We start from the raw sequence: 16,919 nt of genomic DNA, 5'->3' as shown, positions 1-16,919 counted from the left end.
TGTTCTTGTTCTAACCAGCACAGGTTACCCTTCTGAAACTCGACCTTGGACTGACTGTCTTGTGACCAAAAATCGGGCCCTTATATATCACCACAATAACAGGTGCTGAAACTACACATTGTTTGAAGTTTAATTTACAGAAATTACAATTAAAACTTAACTCATTAAATTAACTGAATAGATCGAAAAATTGTGTCTTTTTAACAGTTACCTCTACTACAAGGGTTATGACAAATTATTTGTTTACATGATGAAATTAACACATATGGTTACATAAACAGTACTTTTGACAAAACTGTTAATTACTTTGGAATTAGGACTGTTTTTTTAAACTGTTAATTACTTTGGAATTAATGAAGGACTAGTTTTGCTAACATGTTTTTTAATAGAGCTAAATAGATACTTTAAGATTACTGTTACTTCATCTTCCAAATGTTTACAATTATTACAGAACTTATATTTGTTTACATCTCAACAGTAGAATTTAAGTTATGAAACAATCACTGATTTCACCCTATAACAAAAGATACTAACTAGGAATAGTTTAAATAAATTAGAAAATCAATTACATACATAAAAAGAACACAAAATTAGATCTGGAGTTAAATCCTTTAGATCTGAGGGCCAACCTTTCTCTTTTACGAAAATACAGATTATATTCACATATGTTAATGGTAAATTGTAAAAAGTGAAAAAACAAATTTAAGGAGGCAGACGGCAAAACAAGTGGGGAATTAAAATTATCCCAGCTTGCTTCATCACAACAGCACACAGCATTAACTAAATCAGTGTTTTGGTAGATACTCTATCGACACACAATGTTTGGTACCAATCTGAGTGTCAGAGGTTTGGGTGTGAGCTGCCCATCCTGGACTAGTTCATTGTTGCTGCACACGTAATCATTAAGGGATGAGTTTTTTTCTGTTCATGACAATTATTGATCTAAAGTTCTCCTTGGGCACATGTAATGCTTATGTTTCTCACTGGCATGTAGGTTTCTTTCGTGAGACTGAGTAGCTTTATGCAACTGAAAAAAGTTACACAGTTTAACAAGTATATTAATGACTGGAACTCAGCTCTTTTATGACAGTGGAATAAAGATATCTTAACTGGGAAACAATCATCCATTACAATCTTCTTTTTGTGTACTTGCTAGAATAGCTTCGTCAATCTGGACCTCTGATTTTCTACAATGTATGACTGCTTGTATTGCCTGAATAACATTATGACTGCAGAAACAACAGATTTGGAGGGCTGCTTTCTGCCGTTGATAGTTATTCTTGCAATATGTGTTCCTGTTGGCTGAACATATTTCCCATTTGCAATCTGCAGCACAGTCTTTTTTATATAATGTAGTATAGTCTTTTTGAATTGGCGATGATAACCATTCGACATTACAGAAAAAGAATCCCCCTGAGTCAAACAGCACCTGCACAGGGTAGCTGTTGATGAAGATATCAGTGAGATTTCCTGACATCTTGATAACTGTTGTTCCTGGAGGATTTTTTCTGCAGCACTCTCACCTGCATATGTAGTTGCTTCATTTAGTTTTCCTGAATTTGGTGGCTAGATCTGTGGCTGGTACCTTGTACAATGAGAGGTAGTTGCTATGACATGGGAAGTGACCTCGTTCAGCATACCCTTATGGGCTTCATCCCACAGGTTGACTATAATCATCCGCAGTTGACTGGCATCAATAGGATTGTTGTATTGGTTGACATGTTATGGTGAAGCAGTCGTCAAAAACTCGTAATCTTCCTGTGTGGTAATGTACAATGCATCAAAGACATCTGCAGTGGAATCACAATGATTTGTTGTCCTCTGTCCTACAAATGTCTGTTCTTCTGTGGGACATTGTACATGGCAGAGGATTTGGGTTGCCATTTGACAGCTGCATTATAAGTCCAAGTTGGTTGAGTATTGAGTGTTTGACTGGTGGTGGAGATTGGTGCTAAGCTTGTTACATCTTTTCTTCAATGTTCTCTATTTCCTCCTGTGTTCCCTGCAGCCGTTGGATAACCAGCTGCAGCAGCAAGTCGTATACCCCTAGCTTACTTATTTGTTACATAGTTTAATTCTTAATTTCTTTGCGTGTTTTTGGGTACTTACATTGTTTAATTCATATATTTTGGGCGTATTATAGTATTTGAGAGTTGTAGCATCGCGCTTTAGTGTTTACTTGGTAGATTCTTACTTAAATTGCGTGTGAGTTTCGTATAGGAGGTGTAATTTCAAGTTTTAGTTACTGTAATCGTAAATTCAGGCAGATTGTAGTGCAGTCGTTAGGCATTTGTACAGGTTAGTTGATACATTCTTTGCGTGTTTCGCTTGCGTTATCTAGGCACGGACTCGTGTTTCAGTAACTGTTGTTCAACATCGATTAGAATGGACAGGGACTGCGATTGCTGTGTTCGGATGAGGGCTGAGTTGGCATCCCTTCGCTCACAGCTGCAAGCGCGCTGACTTCGGTCGCGGAGCTTGAGGCTGTTGCCAATGGGCACCACTGTGGGGAGCCGGACTTGGGTATCACGGGGATGTCAACCTCGTCCCGTCTGTCCCCAGATCGGTCTGCCGCTGTGGTTGCCCCAGTTGCTGCCCGCAGTGGGGCTGAGCCCTCGCCTGTGGTTGATTGGGAGGTCGTTCCAAGGCGTGGCAGGCAGCGAAAGACGTCCCCGGAGGCTGATCAGAAAGCCTCCCCGCTGCATCTGACAAACAGGTTTCAGGCACTGTCTCTGGCTGAGCCAGATGCAGCTGCCTGCCCTGTTTCAGAGGATCATTCTCAGCCTTCGAGGTCCGGGCAACCGTAGAGGATGGGCTTATTGGTAGGTGGGAGCTCCAATGTTAGGCACGTAGTGGGGCCCCTTAGGGATATGGCGGCTAAGGAGGGGAAGAAATCCAGTGTGCACTCTGTGTGCGTTCCGGGAGGAGACATTCCTGATGTGGAAAGGGTCCTTCCGGATGCCATGAAGAGCACAGGGTGCAGCAAGCTGCAGGTGGTGGCACATGTCAGCACTAATGACGTGTATCGCTTTGGATCTGAGGAAATTCTCTCTGGATTCCAGCGGCTATCTGATTTGGTGAAGGCTGCCGGTCTTGCTTACGAGATGAAGGCAGAGCTCACCATCTGCAGCATCGTCGACAGAACCGACTGCGGACCTTTGGTGCAGAGCCGGGTGGAGGGTCTGAATCAGAGGCTCAGACAGTTTTGCGACCGTGTTGGCTGCAGATTCCTTGACTTGCGCCGTAGGGTGGTGGGGTTTCGGGTTCTGCTGAATAGGTCAGGAGTTCATTACACTCAGCTGGCGGCTACACGGGTAGCGGAGGCTGTGTGGCATGGACTGGGCGGTTTTTTAGGTTAGAAGGCCTCAAGAAAGTACGGGGTGGGCTGCAATGTCAAAGGGTGCATGGCAAATACAGGACATGCTTGGATCAAGGAACAGTCGGAATTATAGTTGTAAATTGTTGTAGTTGTGCTGGAAAAGTCCCTAATAGAAAGCACAGAAGCTGATATCGTTATAGGTACAGAAAGCTGGCTAAAGCCTGAAATAAGTTCTGCAGAAATTTTTACGAAGTCTCAGACAGTGTTCAGGAAAGATAGATTAGGCAGAATTGGTGGTGGAGTGTTTGTGTCTGTCAGTAGTGGTTTATCTTGTAGTGAAGTCGAAGTAGATACACCGTGCGAATTGGTATGGGTGGAGGTTATACTTAACAGCCGAACTAAGTTAATAATTGGCTCCTTCTACCGACCCCCAGACTCCGATGATACAGTTGCGGAACAGTTCAGAGAAAGTTTGAGTCTCGTAGCAAATAAATACCCCACTCATACGGTTATAGTTGGTGGGGACTTCAACCTTCCCTCGATATGTTGGCAAAAATACTTGTTCAGAATCGGTGGTAGGCAGAAAACATCTTCCGAGATTGTCCTAAATGCTTTCTCCGAAAATTATTTCGAGCAGTTAGTCCACGAACCCACGAGAATTGTAAATGGTTGCGAAAACACACTTGACCTCTTAGACACAAACAATCCAGAGCTGATAGAGAGCATCATGACTGATACAGGGATTAGTGATCACAAGGTTGTTGTAGCTAGGTTCAATACCGTTTCTTCCAAATCCATCAGAAACAAATGCAAAATAATTTTATTTAAAAAGCAGATAAAGTGTCACTAGAAGCCTTCGTAAAAGACAATCTCCATTCCTTCCGAACAGACTATGCAAATGTATACAAGATGTGGCTCAAATTCAAAGATTTAGTAGCAACAGCGATTGAGAGATTCATACCTCATAAATTGGTAAGAGATGGAACGGATCCCCTGTGGTACACAAAACAGGTCTGGACGCTGTTGCAGAGGCAACGGAAAAAGCATGCGAAGTTCAGAAGAACGTTAAATCCCGAAGATTGGCACGGACTTCGATGCGGGATGCCTTTAGTAGGTTCCACAACGAAACATTTTCTTGAAATTTGGTAGAAAATCCGAAGAAATTCTGGTTGTATGTAAAGTACACAAGCGGCAAGACGCAGTCAATACCTTCACTGCGTAGTGCCGATGGTACTGTTACCGACGACTGTGCCGCTAAAGCGGAGTTATTGAACGCAGTTTTCCGAAATTCCTTCACCAGGGAAGACGGATGGAATATTCCAGAATTTGAAACACGAACATCTGCTAGCATGAGTTTCTTAGAAGTAGATACCTTAGGGGTTGCGAAGCAACTCAAATCACTTGATACGGGCAAGTCTTCATGTCCAGATTGTATACCGATTAGGTTCCTTTCAGATTAAGCTGATACAATAGCTCCCTACTTAGCACTCATATACAACCGCTCGCTCACTGATAGATCTGTACCTACAGATTGGAAAATTGCGCAGGTCGCACCAGTGTTTAAGAAGGGTAGTAGGAGTAATCCATCTAACTACAGACCTATATCATTGACGTCGGTTTGCAGTAGGGTTTTGGAGCATATACTGTATTCAAACATTATGAATCACCTCGAAGGGAACAATCTATTGATATGTAATCAGCATGGCTTCAGAAAACATCGCTCTTGTGCAACGCAGCTAGCTCTTTATTCGCACGAAGTAATTACCGTTATTCACGGGGGATCTCAAGTTGATTCCATATTTCTAGATTTCCGGAAAGCTTTTGACACCGTTCCTCACAAGCGACTTCTAATCAAGCTGCGGGCCTATGAGGTATCGTCTCAGTTGTGCGACTGGATTCGTGATTTCCTGTCAGGAAGGTCGCAGTTCATAGTAACAGACGGCAAATCATCGAGTAAAACTGAAGTGATATCAGGTGTTCCCCAGGGAAGCGTCCTGGGACCTCTGCTGTTCCTGATCTATATAAATGACCTGGGTGACAATCTGAGCAGTTCTTTTAGGTTGTTCACAGATGATGCTGTAATTTACCGTCTAGTAAGGTTATCCGAAGACCAGTATCAGTTGCAAAGCGATTTAGAAAAGATTGCTGTACGGTGTGGCAGGTGGCAGTTGACGCTAAATAACGAAAAGTGTGAGGTGATCCACATGAGTTCCAAAAGAAATCCGTTGGAATTCGATTACTCGATAAATAGTACAGTTCTCAAGGCTGTCAATTCAACTAAGTATCTGGGTGTTAAAATTACGAACAACTTCAGTTGGAAAGACCACATAGATAATATTGTGGAGAAGGCGAGCCAAAGGTTGCATTTCATTGGCAGGACACTTAGAAGATGCAACAAGTCTACTAAAGAGACAGCTTACACTACACTCGTTCGTCCTCTATTAGAATATTGCTGCGCGGTGTGGGATCCTTACCAGGTGGGATTGACGGAGGACATCGAAAGGGTGCAAGAAAAGGCAGCTCGTTGTGTATTATCACGTAATAGGGGAGAGAGTGTGGCAGATATGATACGCGAATTGGGATGGAAGTCATTACAGCAAAAACGTTTTTCGTCGGGGCGAGATCTTTTTACGAAATTTCAGTCACCAACTTTCTCTTCCGAATGCGAAAATATTTTGTTGAGCCCAACCTACATAGGTAGGAATGATCATCAAAATAAAATAAGAGAAATCAGAGCTCGAACAGAAAGGTTTAGGTGTTCGTTTTTCCCGCGCGCTGTTAGGGAGTGGAATAGTAGAGAGATAGTATGATTGTGGTTTGATGAACCCTCTGCCAAGCACTTAAATGTGAATTGCAGAGTAGTCATGTAGATGTAGATGACATGTTGTCAACATTCATGGCTTGCTTGGCCCAACAGTCTGGCTGTCATAAACTGCTGCATTTCTTTTCTTTTTGCCTGGTGTATGAGAGAGGCAAGGTGGTAGTGGTGGTGGTGGTGGTGGTGGTGGTGGTGGTGGTGGTTCTTGTTGTTGTTGTTATTGTTCTTGTTATCATCTTTGTCTTCTATGAGGACAACATTTGGAGCTCATCATACTTCTTTTGTTCAACTCTTTTCTGTTACATTTTCTTGATGTGCTGGCATCATTCGATGAATTGCTTGGTTGTTCTTAATCCTATACCATGAGAGCTTGGTTCATTTCTTTTCCAACTCCTTTCATCAAGTGTGAACTTTTGTTGCCTTCTGTTACAGTTGGATTCACTATGTGGCATGGAGTTAAAACGTTCTGTATTTAAGACTGTGCCATTTTCCCATGATGTTTAGCCCTGTTCTTCAGGTGTACTTCTGCTCATTTATCAATTGTCACCTGATTTTTTCTTCAGTTTGGCTTGGAATTTGCCCCAGCTAATGAGTTTCTCTTTGTTGTCCTCAAGCCACTGCTGGGCTTTGCCATCCAATTAAAAGTACACATTTGCCATCGTGACTTGATTGAATCCTTTCAGGCATTTTGTTAGGCCCTGGCAAGAATCTCCAGAAAACATTGATGAATACCTTTTGCGCAGCTGGAACAATGTACTGCTTTTATTCTGGTTGCTGTCCATGTAGACCATGGCTTTTACATCGCAAAATTGGAGCCATCATGATACAGGTGTTTTGAAGTATGTGGTGTCTCCAACAAACAGCGTTACATGTTAGCCAAAAATCAGGTCCAAATCTGAATGCAGGGTTGTCAGTAAAGTACAGTACTTAGAACTGAGAGCAAGTTTATTATGAACACCAGTGTGCAGATAAAAGATAAATGAACTCTTGGATGAAGAGTGCTGCTATTTATACAAACATCAAATATTCCATAATAGATAAATGTAAGGAGTTGAGAGTCTTCCAGAGACCATAATTATTAAATAACAAATGATTACTGGTGATTGGGTTTGAGGTGGCGGCACGTAGCATGTCAACCAGCAACACTAATTGCTACACTGCATTGCACACAACACACTTCATGCAATATATACTCCCTTTGTCAGGAAAGTTCCAGGACAGTTTTTTTTCTGAGTTTGAAATATTAAAAGGGAACAAATGTTGCTTTTATGTTACCTGGTATGTATGCATCCTTAAAATGACATTGGCCATGTTTCTACACAAACTGACTAAGTGGGCAGGGCTCTTTTTACCAACACGTTTAGCTTAAGAAAACTCATATTGAAACGCGAACAATGATTAATCAAGCATATGCAGGTGAAGCATGTTCAAGAAGTTGTGTTTTCACGTGGCACAAAATGTTTTGTGAAAGTACAGATTCAATGCAAGATGATCCCATAGCTGAATGCCTGTCTACAGCACATACCAGTGCCAATGTGGAGCATGTAAGACAGTTATTGCAAGAAGACTGTCATGCAACTGTGCATGCGATATCGGAGGAACTTAATTTGAATCGTGACGTATGTCATAAGATTTTACGCAAAGATTTAGGGAAATGGAAACTTAACGCAAAACTCATCTCTCTCACACTAACAGATGAACAGAAAGATGAAGTATTTCTGCTGAACACAGGACAGAGCCAGACATGATCCCACATTTCAGTCAAAGATTATTGCTGGGAATAAAAGTTGGTGCTACCAGTGCCAAAGTGCTGAATGGCAGAGTCCATGACCACCAGCCTTGCGAAAAGTCAAACAAACCTTTGAGCAAAAAGTTAATGTTGGTCGCATTTTTGGTTAGTAATGGATTAGTTCACCATGAATGTGTTTCTCCAGGTCAAACAGTGAACCAAACTCTTTACATTGAAGTCTTGAAATGTTTGCAACAAAGAGTTCAACATCGCTGCCCTGATATGTGGCATTCTTAGGATTGGTTCTTACTGCATGACAATGTAAGGCCCCATATAGCTTTATCTGTTACCAAGTATATGGTCAATAAAATAGAAAGAAACTTCCACATGGGAAAAATCTATTAAAAACAAAGATTCCAAGACTTACCAAGTGGGAAAGCGCCGGCAGACAGGCACAATGAACAAAACACAAACAAAAAGAGAAAGTAAGATGATAGAGAAGATTTCGAAATGCAACAGAGACAATAACAAACGTAATTGTTGGGTTCAAATTAATGATGGTGTAAATAAAATAGAAAGAAACTTCCACATGGGAAAAATATATTAAAAACAAAGATTCCAAGACTTACCAAGCGGGAAAGCGCTGGCAGACAGGCACAATGAACAAAACACAAACAAAAAGAGAAAGTAAGATGATAGAGAAGATTTTGAAATGCAACAGAGACAATAACAAACGTAATTGTTGGGTTCAAATTAATAATGATGTAAATAAAATAGAAAGAAACTTCCACATGGGAAAAATATATTAAAAACAAAGATTCCAAGACTTACCAAGCGAGAAAGTGCCGGCAGACAGGCACAATGAACAAAACACAAACAAAAAGAGAAAGTAAGATGATAGAGAAGATTTCGAAATGCAACAGAGACAATAACAAACGTAATTGTATGGTCAGACATTCTGTTATTGCCATCCCACATCAGCCATATTGGCCCGACCTCTTGCCTTGTGATTTTTTCTTTTTTCTGCGAATGAAAACATGACTGAAAAGAAACCATCATCAGGATACTGCAGACATCAAGTGGGATGTGACAAATGAACTTACAAACACTGCATTTGAAAATTTCTCTGCTTCTTTCCAAGACCTCCAGAAACATTGGCAGCCGTGTATAAATAGCCAATGGGACTACTTCAATAGAAGCTAGGATCATTATCTGGTAAGTGCAATTTTCTGGTTGGAAAAAAAGGTCCTGGTAACAGTCCAACCAGAACATGCTATACCCACAACAGCTATGCATAAATAACTTCTGTGTCTCAAGATGTGTCCAGGAAGGAAACAAAAGCTCCAAGTAACTGGTAGCAGTGCACACCAAGTCTGTAATACGTCACTACCGGTAGTATGGATACCTCAAACTTCTAATGACAGCCGTCTATGTCTGTTATTCGGAATAGAGTTCAAGCCACTTATCTCATTTAGGAAGAGCAGAGTACAATCACAGTTCAGTACCTTGTAATTTGTAACCGCAGAACACACGACATGTGCCACATTCCCTGAAAGCGCCAGCCATGACACATACCAGTCTCCATGATGTCTAGTTTCAACTCCAAATGCTGTGAATCATCCAGCCAAAATTATCTAACCAAAAGATTCTTCCTTAATGCCCTGGCTACCTTCAACAACTACAGTTCAGAAGTTGGTTCCTGCCACATGGAGTTTCACTTGCTGACCCCAAAACCAAGTTACATAATGGTGTATAGCGAAACCTCCTCTTTCACAAACTACTGTTCACTGTCTCCAGTCTATAGAATACTCGTTGAGCCCTGCTAGACTCCCACATGACACATCTGTCTACAAACATCATTCCTACATATGACCGATGCATATTGCCCATCATGGTAGATGGCGTAGTATGCATGTCCCCTCTCACTTTAGAAATAGCAGCAGGCTTAAAGTGTGCAGGCAGCTGTCCACAGTATTTCCTCAACTTAGTTATTGTTTATTTATTGTGCCTTTTGTGTCTGTGGCCGAAGGGTGCTAGAACTACCACTGAAATGCATGAGTGCCACAACAGTAGTTTATTATTGTTATAAGAACAGAACTCAAATATAGTGTTCACTGACAAATGTACACACAAGTTGTAAACAAGGATCCAACCTATGTAATAAAATGGAACACCTACAGCCGCCCTTTCATTATTGTTTATTATATGGCTTCCAGCTTTGGTGATTCAGTACACCGTCTTCAGGAGCACGAGAGAGTGGCATCAAGAATGACTGTGCTTCCAGGATGATGGGCATCGGCAGATGTCAGAGACTTTGCTCAGTGATAAATGCTGTTGTTGGGACAATGAAGCTTGTGGGATGCTGGGCATTGGCCAGTGTTAGAGGACAGGACCCAGTGATGGTGTCCATCGATGGGATGACATGCAGTGAGACATGGCACCTTGGAGTGGCAGACAGAAGTCCTTGGTAGCATCGATGACAGCCGCTTGTGGTGAGGGCAATGACTCCGATTGGTTGGCTGCTGGTGTGGTTGACATGAAGCCTGGAGTGTGCACTGCTGCAGCATGGTCTGGCAGTGGCCTATATACCCTCCATTGGAGGGATACCAGCATTACACTGAGTAGGCAAGTGATGTGGCATAAGAAAGTGGTGCCCAGAATACAGTTCTCTCTACCACAATAGGCACACTTCCCAGTGGCAAGGCTGGTGACGCTGGACGCCACAGGTGCTGTGTAAAGCTACAGTGTAAACAGCCTGAGTCGTGTGACGCTAGATTTGTAAACAGCTTGCTGAGTTCTGTTGATGTGAGCTGTTTATGCACATCCTCGAGGCAGCTTGAGGTGAAAGTGCTGCTGCCAGGAAGAAGTACCTGGGAATGGAGAACCGGCAATGGAATTGGCAACTGGTGAGTGCAACACTTGATCAGTAGTGGCTGGCCTCGAACCAATAATGCTGATGGGCTGGTAAGGCAAAAGGCCATCTCACCAGGAACCTGAAAAACTGAGGACAGACAGGGTCACTCGAAAGCAGGATCATCTGGTCACCTGGATAGGTAACAGACCAGAGCCCAGTGTTTCCTATAGTTTGCGGTAAAATTTCCACGAATCCCAAAACCAAAGGCCAGTGAGAAGCAACCTGGAACGGAAGGCAGATGTCCCCATAGTGTGCGTGCAGGAATGGCTGCATGGGCAGGAACAGTGGCAACAAAACCGAAGGTGGTAGTGCATGGAGCAGCCACAATAAGGCAGTGGTTGTCAGGCCAACAGCAGAAGGGCTGGTGTCAGTGGTGACAGGGCTGGCTGGAACAGTTCAGCATTGACCAAGTTCTTGACAAAAGGACTTTCAACACAGGAGGCAGCTGCAGTGTATGTGGCAGCTGGTTTTGGGGATGGAGGAGGAGAAAAACCTCTCTGCATATACCTGATCTGATACCCATGCAGCAACAGAGATGGTTGCAAAAGAGTCTGCACCAAGTGGTGTAGTGGCTGGTGGAGGTGAAGGCATCTCTGTCAGTAACTGGTCCAACACTAGGGCATTGCCAGAAGCAGCTGCAAAAGGGCAGGTAGTTTTAAATGCAGCTACCACAGTGGGCACAACGAATGGAGTTTCGTCAACACCAGCGACTGGTGTTTGGGCAGCAGAAGAAAAGGGATCCTTGCAGTTGCCAGGGCCAACACTAGTGCATTGACGGGCATCAAAGCTCATGTTGATGGATCCTGAGGTGATGGAGGACGCCCAGGGATCTCAAAACACCATAAGATGCTGTCATAGCCGTTCGTCATAAGAGTTCCATTATTTTGAATTCTCTTTGTACTATGGGAATGGCAAAGAATAGTCCATCTGCCACTGAATCACTACCCTGGAAAAGAGAACCTCAATATGTTTCTGACTTTCCAACTGTTGAGTCATCAGCGGCTTCCAAAAATGGTTCATCCACAGTGACTGTAAAGAAACGAAAACACCTGCTGTTCACATTCAAGCCAAGAGGACCAGTGTCTACAGTTCACAGATAAGTTCACAGTCCAGAAAGTTGCACAAAAAGTTGTCACAGTCCGAGTAATAGTACATATGCAAAGATCAAAGTTTTGTGTGCAGTGTACACTTCCAAGCTCAAACCACAGTGTTCAGTTTTGCATACGATGGACAAAAAATGAGGGCTAAATGCAATATTCATTGTCAGTTTTATCTGCAAACTCACACAAACAATGCATAGAAACAAATTTTGTGTCAGAAAAGCAAAGAAAGACCATCAGGTAACATGAAGACACACATGCCAATGTTTACGGCAGACAAGGTGGGAGACAAGTCTGGTACTGAGACTAAATGCTTGTAAGACGTGAGAAACAGACTCGTCGTCAGTTTTGTATCTATGGCTGAAGGGTGCTATGGACTACCAGTGAAATTTACAAGTGCCATAACAGCAGTTTATCATCAATATAAAATACAGAACTCAAAACACAGTGTCCTTGGACAAATGACAACACTGATAAAGTACAAGTAGAAATGTCACTCTGAGATTTGGTCTGGGATGCGCCTACATGATGAAGTGCACAAGTCATAGTAGACAGCAGAGCAGGAGGGTGGGGAGGATGATCTATGGTAGGATCCAACATCAGATATGAGAGACTGCCCTCAAAGACAACAATGTGTCTGGGACATTGGGCTTTGCTCTATGTAGGGGTGTGAGACGACGACAATGGATTCCAGGGGGATGAAGATGCTTCGGAGCCTTGGGTGTCACCATATGTTGGAAGCAAAGGCTCGAGTATGGCGGCCACTGCTGGAATGGTGTGTGCTGAGGCGTGACACCTAAGAGCTGCAGGCACCAGTCCTGCATAACATTGGCAACAGGTATGCACAGCTAGGGCAATGACTGCTCAGAAGGCTGCTGTGCAGCTGGCGTGAAGCCCAGAGTGTGCACCACCGTAGCATAGTATGGCAGTGGCCAAAATACCCTCCAACAGAGGGATACCAATGTGGCTCTTTACGGGCATGCAATGTGGTGTAAGATATTGGCGCTCAGATTACAACTTTTTTTTACTGCAAGACGCACACTGCCTATTAGTGAGGTGGTTGCTGGATGCTGTGGACTCTGTGTGAAGATACAACAAAAACAGCCCGAGCCCTGTGAGGGTAGTCACGCTAACAGTACTGTGAGTTATGGAGAAGTGAGGTGTTTCTTCACATCCTCCAGGAGGCAGCAGTCTGCATTACTTGCATGGTATGTGGATTGTATACAACATTATCCAATTAATCTATCTAAGTCTGACAAAAATTATGTGACTGACGTACAAACTAATACACTGAAGTGCCAAAGAAACTGGTAATGGCATGCATATTCAAATACAGAGATATGTAAACAGGCAGATATGGCACTGCGGTCAAACAGTGCCTATGTAAGACAACAAGTGTTTGGTGCAGTTGTTAGATCAGTTACGGCTGCTACAATGGCAGGTTATCAAGATTTAAGTGAGTTTGAACATGGTGTTATAGTCAGCGCATGAGCAATGGGACACAGCATCTCCGAGGTAGTAATGAAGTGGGGATTTTCCTGTAAAACATCTAATCTCTGACATTGCTGCAGCTGGAAAACGATCCTGCAAGAATGGGACCAACGATGACTGAAGAGAATTGTTCGACACTACAGAAGTGCAACCCTTCCGCAAATCACTGCAGATTTCAGTGCTGGGCCATCAACAAGTCTGCGTGTGAACCATTCAACGAAACATCATCGATATGGGCTTTTGTAGTCGAAGGCCCACTTGTGTATCTTTGATAATGGCACAACATGAAGCTTTATGCCTTGCCTGGCCCCTCAATGTTAGACATTGGACTGTTGATGACTGGAAACATGTTGCTTAGTCGGATGAGTCTTGTGTATCAAGCAGATGGACATGTACGGGTATGGGGACAACCTCATGAATCCATGGATCTTGCATATCAGTAGGGGACTATTCAAGCTGGTGGAGGTATGTGCAGTTGGAGTGATATGGTATCTCTGATACATCTATATACATCTCTAACAGGTGACATGTACATAAGCATCCTGCCTGATCACCTGCATCCATTTCTGTCCATTGTGCATTCTGACGGACTTGGGCAATTCCAGCAGGACAATTTGACACCCTACACATCCAGAATTGCTACAGAGTGGCTCCAGAAACCCTCTTCTGCTTTTAAATGCTACCACTGGCCACCAGACTGCCCAGACATGAACCTTATTGAGGATATTCTGGAGTGTCTTGCAATGTGCTGTTCAGAAGAGATCTCCACCCCCTCTTACTCGTGCAGATTTATGGACAGTCTTGCAGGATTCATGGTGTCAGTTCCTTCCAGCACTACTTCAGACATTAGTTGAGTGCTGCATTCAAGGATAGCACCAAGAACATATACAGAAAGTGGTAGTATTGTGCACACAAGGTAAAAAATGTAAGTGTATTGGTGGAGTTGTCATTTGAACTCAAGTGATTCATTCTTAAAGGTTCCCGATGTGACTATGGACACACAACGGGAATTAACAGACTTTGAATGCAGAATGGTAATAAGTGCTAATGCCTGGGACAGTCCATGTCAGAAATCATTAGGCAGTTCAATGTTCTCAGATCCATAGTGTCAAGAATGTGCTGAGAATACCAAATTTTAGGCATTACCTCTCACCATACAACACACTGACTGATGGCCTTCACTTAATGACCGAGAACAGTGTTGTTGGTGTAGAGTTGTCAGTGCTAACAGACAAGCAAAACTGCGTGAAGTAACCACAGAAATCAATATAGGATGTGCCATGAATGTATCCAGTTGGATAGCGTGGTGAAATTTGATATGAGTGGGCTATGGCAGCAGCTGACTGATGCGAGTCCCGTTGCTAATAGCACATCATCGCCTGCAGTGCCTCTCCTGAGCTTGTGACCATATCAGTTTGACTCTACATGACAGGAAAACTATGGCCTGGTCAGATGAATCCTGATTTCAGTTAGTAAGAGCAAACAGTATGTTTAAATTGTGACACAGACCCCATGAAGCCATGGACACAGGTTGTCAACTAGGCACTGTGCAAGGTGGAGGTGGCTCCACAATGGTATGGGCTGTGTTTACATGGTATGGACTGGACTGGGTCTTCTGGCCCAACTGAACTGATCATTGACTAGAAAAGATTATGTTCAGCAACTTGGATTACATATTCTTATACGATGATGGAATTTTTATGGACAACAGTGCACTATGTCACCGAGCCACAGTTGTTTGAGATTAATTTAAAGAACATTCTGTATGATTAAAGTGCACAACATGAATACCATCAAACATTTATTGGACATAATCGAGAGGTCAGCTCATGCACAAAATCCTGTACCAACAACACTTCCGCAATTGTGGACATCTGTAAATGCAGCATGCTTCAATCTTTCTGCAGGGGACTTATGATGGCTTGTTGAGTCTATGCCACATCAAGCTACTGCACTGCACCAGGCAAAAGGAGGTCTGACAATATTGGGAGGTATCCCATGACTTTTGTCACCTCAGTGTACGCATATATACAACCATAGTGAAAAAATCTGGCAAGTGGGGACATTAACTATGTGGTGTTGGAATGTTGAGAGTTCCACCTTATCTGTACCAAATAAATGGAAGTACCTTGATAGATTTTTCACTGGGTGAAAATCTTGAAGAAAGATCATTAAAAAGTCTATGATATATCTTCATTGCTTATGAACAATAACTGGATTAAAAATAAAATTTACATTATACAGCAGTAATGTGTAAAAATAAACCATTATAACTTTCTTAATAAATTACAATACAATGTTATTGCCAGTGACAGTCACAACTTAAACAGCAGCTTCTTTTTCATTTGTGGAAAAGTATAGAACACAATGTCTTCAGGTGCATCTTCAGTACAAGAGGTGGATATAAGGACAGGCTATTTGAAGATGATGTAGCTGTTGAAACTGGATATAGCTGTTAAAGTTTCGTTGTTGTGATGGCAAATGAAATTTTTTTTGTAATAACTGACAATCAGTCATAATCTGCCATTATATAGCTGCTATAAACAAAATTATTAATAAATAGTTTTGAAGAAATTAAGCTAAAGGAGACTGACAAAGAAAACAGTTATAAACGATGTCATTCTTGATACAGTCTTCTCATACTTTTTGTTTATATGGTATTATTATTTTAGAATTTCATTATGTAAGAATACTAGACACAAAGTAGCATATACAAGATATTTCGAATCCATTATTAGGTATGGTATTACTTTTGGGATAACTTGACAAACATATTGCGGATACTAAAAATACAGAAAAAAATCATTCGAAATATGTGCGCTGCAAATCAGAAAGAACCATGTCGACCATTATTTAGAAAACTTAAAATATTAACTCTGCCATCCTTATACATTTAGGAGATTATTATATTTTTACACCAGTCATGAATTATTTGAGGGAAACCATTTTGTCCATTCACGTGATACTAGAAACAAAGAAAATTTTATGCTTCCCCCCCTCTACCTCAGATTGTATGCCCATGGACCGTAATACGTGGGAATGAAAATTTGTAATAAATTAAAAGAGAACAAATTGATACAGAAGAATTTAGGTTCACTTAAAAGAAATCTGTATGAGGTACTGACACTCAGTTATTACTCAGTGGATGAATTAATGCAGGACAAACTGGAATTTTGAGCTGGATACAATACACATTCCAAACAATATCCTTATAGTGTTATTATTTATTATAGTCCTATTATTTATTAATGTAAAAATCATTGTAACTGTTTTATAAATTTTTGACATGTCGCTTGTACACAGACCAAATGGACTGCAAATGTACGTCATGAGAGGAATAAAACACAATTCACAATTAGTTTGTACAGGAAACCAACTCTTTGTTTACAGCTAATTGTATAGTGCATGTATCTTTGCGTCTGACTCCTTCTATCATAGTATCTCTAAAAATATTAATTAGCCTAGATGTTGTACTTCTTTGTAATGTTTCAAATGCCACACTGTCATAATATTTGACTTTTACTGCTGGTAATAAATTACCAGATGTT

General features: G+C 41.9%; 1 protein-coding gene across 1 annotated transcript in view; it reads left to right on the top strand.

Annotated features, from left to right (window-relative positions):
• The window catches only part of LOC126351630 (nodal modulator 3), a 161,093-nt gene that overhangs the window by 50,795 nt on the left and 93,379 nt on the right, over positions 1-16,919 (top strand). The window lies entirely within an intron of this gene.

This window comes from Schistocerca gregaria, chromosome 1 (assembly GCF_023897955.1).
Source record: "Schistocerca gregaria isolate iqSchGreg1 chromosome 1, iqSchGreg1.2, whole genome shotgun sequence".
Lineage (NCBI taxonomy): Eukaryota > Metazoa > Arthropoda > Insecta > Orthoptera > Acrididae > Schistocerca > Schistocerca gregaria.
This window is presented reverse-complemented; position numbering and strand designations above follow the sequence as displayed.